Consider the following 7,500-nt stretch of genomic DNA (forward strand, 5'->3'; position numbering starts at 1 on the left):
AGAGGGTAGATATTTCAGGTTGCTTTGTCCCCAGGGCTCCACGCCTTTGTGCTTTGTTTTTGCTTAAGGATTGCCACCTGAGGTAGCCTCTCTTGCCCATCTTCCTCAGTTTCAGAGGGTGGATTTCTCCGTGTTGCTTTTTCCCCAGGTCTCCACGCCACTTGTGTGTTTCTTTGCTTAAAGATTGCCACCTGAGCTAGCCTCTGTTGCCCATCTTCGTCCGTTTCAGAGGGTGGATTTCTCAGTGTTGCCTTTTCGCCAGCTCCCCACGCCCTTGTGTGTTTCTTTTGCTTAAAGATTGTCACCTGAGCTAGGCACTGTTGCCCTGCTTCCTCAGTTTCAGAGGGTACCTTTTCAGGGTTGCTTTTTGACCGGGTCTCCTCGCCATTGTATTTTTTATCTTATTTTTTTTTGCTTAAAGATTGCCACCTGAGCTAGCCTCTGTTGCGCTTCTTTCTCAGTTCTAGAGGGTAGATTTCTCCGTGTTGCTTTTTCCCCAGGTCTCCACGCACTTCCTTTTATTTTTCCTTAAAAATTGCCACCTGAGCTAGCCTCTGTTGTCCATCTTCGTCGGTTTCAGAGGGTAGATTCTCACTGTTGCTTTTTTGCCAGGTCTGCACGCCCTTGTGTTTTTTTTCTGCTTAAAGGTTGCAACCTGAGCTAGCTTCTTTTGCCCATGTCCCTCAGTTTCAGAGGGTGGATTTCTCCGTGTTGCTTTTTTCCCCAGGTCTCCACGCCCTTGTGTGTTTCTTTTGCTTAAAGATTGCCACCTGAAGCCAGCCTCTCTTGCCCATCTTCCTCAGTTTCAGAGGGTAGATATTTCAGGGTTGCTTTTTCCCCAGGTCTCCACGCCCTTGTGTGTTTCTTTTGCTTAAAGATTGTCACCTGAGCTAGGCACTGTTGCCCTGCTTCCTCAGTTTCAGAGGGTACCTTTTTCAGGTTGCTTTTGACCGGGTCTCCTCGCCATTGTATTTTTTTATCTTATTTTTTTTGCTTAAAGATTGCCACCTGAGCTAGCTCTGTTGCGCTTCTTTCTCAGTTCTAGAGGGTAGATTTCTCCGTGTTGCTTTTTCCCCAGGTCTCCACGCACTTCCTTTTATTTTTCCTTAAAAATTGCCACCTGAGCTAGCCTCTGTTGTCCATCTTCGTCGGTTTCAGAGGGTAGATTTCTCACTGTTGCTTTTTTGCCAGGTCTGCACGCCCTTGTGTTTTTTTTCTGCTTAAAGGTTGCAACCTGAGCTAGCTTCTTTTGCCCATGTCCCTCAGTTTCAGAGGGTGGATTTCTCCGTGTTGCTTTTTCCCCAGGCCTCCACGCCCTTGTGTGTTCTTTTGCTTAAAGATTGCCACCTGAAGCCAGCCTCTCTTGCCCATCTTCCTCAGTTTCAGAGGGTAGATATTTCAGGGTTGCTTTTTCCCAGGTCTCCACGCCTTTGTGTTTTGTTTTTGCTTAACGATTGCCACCTGAGCTAGCCTCTCTTGCCCATGTTCCTCAGTTTCAGAGGGTAGATATTTCAGGGTTGCTTTGTCCCCAGGGCTCCACGCCTTTGTGCTTTGTTTTTGCTTAAGGATTGCCACCTGAGGTAGCCTCTCTTGCCCATCTTCCTCAGTTTCAGAGGGTGGATTTCTCCGTGTTGCTTTTTCCCAGGTCTCCACGCCCTTGTGTGTTTCTTTTGCTTAAAGATTGCCACCTGAGCTAGCCTCTGTTGCCCATCTTCGTCCGTTTCAGAGGGTGGATTCTCAGTGTTGCCTTTTCGCCAGCTCCCCAGCCCCTTGTGTGTTTCTTTTGCTTAAAGATTGTCACCTGAGCTAGGCACTGTTGCCCTGCTTCCTCAGTTTCAGAGGGTACCTTTTTCAGGGTTGCTTTTTGACCGGGTCTCTCGCCATTGTATTTTTTATCTTATTTTTTTTGCTTAAAGATTGCCACCTGAGCTAGCCTCTGTTGCGCTTCTTTCTCAGTTCTAGAGGGTAGATTTCTCCGTGTTGCTTTTTCCCCAGGTCTCCACGCACTTCCTTTTATTTTTCCTTAAAAATTGCACCTGAGCTAGCCTCTGTTGTCCATCTTCGTCGGTTTCAGAGGGTAGATTTCTCACTGTTGCTTTTTTGCCAGGTCTGCACGACCTTGTGTTTTTTTTCTGCTTAAAGGTTGCAACCTGAGCTAGCTTCTTTTGCCATTGTCCCTCAGTTTCAGAGGGTGGATTTCTCCGTGTTGCTTTTTCCCCAGGTCTCCACGCCCTTGTGTGTTTCTTTTGCTTAAAGATTGCCACCTGAAGCCAGCCTCTCTTGCCCATCTTCCTCAGTTTCAGAGGGTAGATATTTCAGGGTTGCTTTTTCCCCAGGTCTCCACGCCCTTGTGTGTTTCTTTTGCTTAAAGATTGTCACCTGAGCTAGGCACTGTTGCCCTGCTTCCTCAGTTTCAGAGGGTACCTTTTTCAGGGTTGCTTTTTGACCGGGTCTCCTCGCCATTGTATTTTTTTATCTTATTTTTTTTGCTTAAAGATTGCCACCTGAGCTAGCCTCTGTTGCGCTTCTTTCTCAGTTCTAGAGGGTAGATTTCTCCGTGTTGCTTTTTCCCCAGGTCTCCACGCACTTCCTTTTATTTTTCCTTAAAAATTGCCACCTGAGCTAGCCTCTGTTGTCCATCTTCGTCGGTTTCAGAGGGTAGATTTCTCACTGTTGCTTTTTTGCCAGGTCTGCACGCCCTTGTGTTTTTTTTCTGCTTAAAGGTTGCAACCTGAGCTAGCTTCTTTTGCCCATGTCCCTCAGTTTCAGAGGGTGGATTTCTCCGTGTTGCTTTTTCCCCAGGCCTCCACGCCTTGTGTGTTTCTTTTGCTTAAAGATTGCCACCTGAAGCCAGCCTCTCTTGCCCATCTTCCTCAGTTTCAGAGGGTAGATATTTCAGGGTTGCTTTTTCCCCAGGTCTCCACGCCTTTGTGTTTTGTTTTTGCTTAACGATTGCCACCTGAGCCTGCTCTTGCCCATGTTCCTCAGTTTCAGAGGGTAGATATTTCAGGGTTGCTTTGTCCCCAGGGCTCCACGCCTTTGTGCTTTGTTTTTGCTTAAGGATTGCCACCTGAGGTAGCCTCTCTTGCCCATCTTCCTCAGTTTCAGAGGGTGGATTTCTCCGTGTTGCTTTTTCCCCAGGTCTCACGCCCTTGTGTGTTTCTTTTGCTTAAAGATTGCCACCTGAGCTAGCCTCTGTTGCCCATCTTCGTCCGTTTCAGAGGGTGGATTTCTCAGTGTTGCCTTTTCGCCAGCTCCCCACGCCTTGTGTGTTTCTTTTGCTTAAAGATTGTCACCTGAGCTAGGCACTGTTGCCCTGCTTCCTCAGTTTCAGAGGGTACCTTTTTCAGGGTTGCTTTTTGACCGGGTCTCCTCGCCATTGTATTTTTTTATCTTATTTTTTTTGCTTAAAGATTGCCACCTGAGCTAGCCTCTGTTGCGCTTCTTTCTCAGTTCTAGAGGGTAGATTTCTCCGTGTTGCTTTTTTCCCCAGGTCTCCACGCACTTCCTTTTATTTTTCCTTAAAAATTGCCACCTGAGCTAGCCTCTGTTGTCCATCTTCGTCGGTTTCAGAGGGTAGATTTCTCACTGTTGCTTTTTTGCAGGTCTGCACGCCCTTGTGTTTTTTTTCTGCTTAAAGGTTGCAACCTGAGCTAGCTTCTTTTGCCCATGTCCCTCAGTTTCAGAGGGTGGATTTCTCCGTGTTGCTTTTTCCCCAGGCCTCCACGCCCTTGTGTGTTTCTTTTGCTTAAAGATTGCCACCTGAAGCCAGCCTCTCTTGCCCATCTTCCTCAGTTTCAGAGGGTAGATATTTCAGGGTTGCTTTTTCCCAGGTCTCCACGCCTTTGGGTTTTGTTTTTGCTTAACGATTGCCACCTGAGCTAGCCTCTCTTGCCCATCTTCCTGAGTTTCAGAGGGTCGATATCTCCGTGTTGCTGTTTCCTCAGGTCTCCACGCCCTTGTGTGTTTCTTTTGCTTACGTTTGCACCTGAAGCCAGCCTCTCTTGCCATCTTCCTCAGTTTCAGAGGGTGGATTTCTCCGTGTTGCTTTTTCCCCAGGTCTCCACGCCCTTGTGTGTTTCTTTTGCTTAAAGATTGCCACCTGAGCTAGCCTCTGTTGCCCATCTTCGTCCGTTTCAGAGGTGGATTTCTCAGTGTTGCCTTTTCGCCAGCTCCCACGCCTTGTGTGTTTCTTTTGCTTAAAGATTGTCACCTGAGCTAGCACTGTTGCCCTGCTTCCTCAGTTTCAGAGGGTACCTTTTTCAGGGTTGCTTTTTGACCGGGTCTCCTCGCCATTGTATTTTTTTATCTTATTTTTTTTGCTTAAAGATTGCCACCTGAGCTAGCCTCTGTTGCCCATCTTCGTCCGTTTCAGAGGGTGGATTTCTCAGTGTTGCCTTTTCCCCAGCTCCCCACGCCCTTGTGTGTTTCTTTTGCTGAAAGATTGCCACCTGAAGCCAGCCTCTCTTGCCCATCTTCGTCAGTTTCAGAGGGTGGATTTCTCAGTGTTGCCTTTTCCCCAGCTCCCCACGCCCTTGTGTGTTTCTTTTGCTTAAAGATTGTCACCTGAGCTAGGCACTGTTGCCCTGCTTCCTCAGTTTCAGAGGGTACCTTTTTCAGGGTTGCTTTTGACCGCGTCTCCTCGCCATTGTATTTTTTTATCTTATTTTTTTTGCTTAAAGATTGCCACCTGAGCTAGCCTCTGTTGCGCTTCTTTCTCAGTTCTAGAGGGTAGATTTCTCCGTGTTGCTTTTTCCCCAGGTCTCCACGCACTTCCTTTCATTTTTCCTTAAAAATTGCCACCTGAGCTAGCCCCTGTTGCCCATCTTCGTCGGTTTCAGAGGGTAGATTTCTCAGTGTTGATTTTTCCCATTTCTCCACGCCCTCGTGCTTTTTTTTTTTTATTTCCTTAAATGTCGGCGCCTGAGCTAGCTTCTTTTGCCCATCTTCGTCAGTTTCAGCGGGTAGACTCTCCGCCTGCCTTCGACAGGCCCTCTGGACTGGAAAGCTTTCCTCCTCCCGTCATCACGGTCCTTCTCGGATGACGTGCCTGGTTTCGGTTTGACCATCCCCGCCCGCCCTGATTTTCTAAGTCCTCCCGGGAACCCCGGGGGCGCTCCAGCCGCTCCGGGAAGCGGCGGCCTCCCGGGCCGCACCGGCCCAGCCCGGCCCGGGCCGCCCCTGGCCTCTCTGGGGGGAACTCTCCCCTTCCCCTTCCCGGTGATCGCCCGAGAAACCTTTTCCGAGTCCCCCTCCTGCGGCTGGGGCTGCGCCTTGGCGGCCGGGAGCCCGCGGGCGGACGCCCCGGGGCCGCACTGGGCCGGGAGGCTGGGTCCGAGGGGGCTCGGGACGGGATCGGGCGGCCCGGCGGCCCGGCTGTGCTCCCCGGCGGGCCCGCGCTCCGGCTCCGTCCCGCTGAGGCGGTCGTCGGTCGCCGGGTGCCACCTGGCGGCCGCTTTTATATCGTCTCTTTCCTCCGGAGCTCCGGCGACGCGGGCCAAGGGACGGGACTCGGCCGCGTGTGACCGAGGCAGAGTCCCGGGAGGCCGGCGTCGCTGGCGGGATCTGGCCCGGTGGGCGCCGGGGCGTGAGCGCGACGCCCGCTCGCGGAGATTGGAGGTGCAGGCTACTGAGGGAGGTGGCTGTCGCCGCGCCGCCCGGTGCCGGCCGGGGTGTGGGGCCTCCCGGACGGGTCGACCAGCAGCCGCCGGTGCCCCTCCGTCCCCGGGAGGGGGTGGGGGGGCCGCCGCGGGGGGAACGGGCGAGGGAGCTCGTCCCGTGCCCGGCCGTCGTCCCGAGGGCGGCCCGGTGGTCGGGCCTTCCGCGTCGCCGATCCCCTTTCCGCGCCCCCGCTCCGGAGGTGGGCGACGGCCGGGGGCCTTGCGGGGGAGGCCCCGTGGAGGGCGCGACGGGCTCGGCCGCGCGGCTGGCCTTTTCCCCACTGGTCTTCCCGAGTCGACCGGCTCTGGCGGTGGGGGACCGGGGCCCGGTCCTCGGATGCCTCCTCCTCCGTGGCAGTTTTTTTTTTCCAAGTCCCGCCCTGGAGAAGAGCGTGGACCGGCCCCGGGAGCCCTCGAGGGCGGGCCGGGGAGGGCGTCCCCGGCCCGGACGCGTGCCCGGGGTGGGTCCGGGCCGTCGGACCGGACTTCTCTCTCCGAGTTTCGCGGGTCGTGTCTTTGTCCGGAGGCGGGAGGGGGCCGGCTCGAGGCGTAGGTGGAGCCCCGGCTGAGGGACGGGAGCCACGGTCCCGCCCCGGGCCCGGTCGCCGGAGGCGCCTCCGCGGAATTCTTTTCTAAGTCCTGACCCGGCGACTCAGAGGGAGGGACCGACCGGTCCCGGCCCCGCGCGGGCGGCCCCGGGGAGGCTGTCCCCGGCTCCCCCTGCCGCCACGCTTCTGGGGTCGACCAGATGGCCCCGGGAGCTCCGGGCCTGGTGGCGATGGGGTCGTGCTTGGGGTCTGGTGGCCGTGGCCGTGATCCAGGGGTTCCCCTGGTGATCCGTGGGTGGGCCCCGTCTCCGGGCGCGGCGATTCTTGCCCCCGAATGGGTGGTTTTGTGCCGCCAGGTAAGTGCTGACACGCTCTGCTCGGGTGACAGTCGCCCGAGAGCTTCCGGGTGCCTGGATGCGTGTGCGGGGAGGGCTCCGGGCTCTGGCCGAGAACCGGACGCCCGTTTCCACCCCCGCCGCTTGAGCCGCCCGCTGGGGCCTGCGCGCCGGCTCTTGTGCGTTCCAGGCGCCCCCACGACCGTGGTGCCACCTCCGGTCTCTGGTACCCGAGGGCGGCGGGGTTAGGGGCGCGGGGTCCTCTACCACGTGCACTCCCTGCCGCCGGCACCCGGGTGCGGTCGCGACTTACCCCATCCCACCGGCTCCGTGCCAGTGCGTGTCAGGCGTTCTCGTCCTGGGGTCGTCGCCCGCGCTTGCTGGAGGAGGAGAGGGGTCGGTGAGGCTGAAGCAGGCTCCTCCGCTCGCTGTCCTCGCCGGCCTTCCCTTGCTCGGGGGTCCCTCGCGTTATGCTGCCGACCGATGTGGTGATGCTGTGCTCTCCCGGGCCGGGCCTAAGCCGTGCCAGACGAGGGACGGACGTTCATGGCGAACGGGACCGCTCTTCTCGCTCTGCCCGCGGGTCCCCTCGCCCGTTCTCCCCCGCTGCGAGTGGCGTGTGGGAGGCGGCAGGGGTGCGGAATCCGGCCCGACCTCGCTCCCCCGCCCCGTGCCTCGTGGCGTGGGCGGTGTCGGGGTCTCCGTGACGCGGCGGATGCTCTGCCTGTGCCTCTTGGCTGTGTCTCGCGGGCGGCCCTCCCCGCGGTGGGGCGGGCCGTGTTGCCGCCGCGCCGCGCGCCTTCCCGGGCGCGTGAGCGCGTTCCCCAGGCCGTTGGCGGTGCCCCTGGAGCGTTCCAGGTCGTCCCTCAGGCGCCCGAGGCCGAGTGGCGGTGTCGTTCCCTGTTCCCGTCGGCCTCCTCAGGTAACCACTGCGCTGGTGTGTCTGAGGAGCGGGGG

Source organism: Equus asinus, unplaced genomic scaffold (genome assembly GCF_041296235.1).
Source record: "Equus asinus isolate D_3611 breed Donkey unplaced genomic scaffold, EquAss-T2T_v2 contig_212, whole genome shotgun sequence".
Taxonomy (NCBI): Eukaryota; Metazoa; Chordata; class Mammalia; order Perissodactyla; family Equidae; genus Equus; species Equus asinus.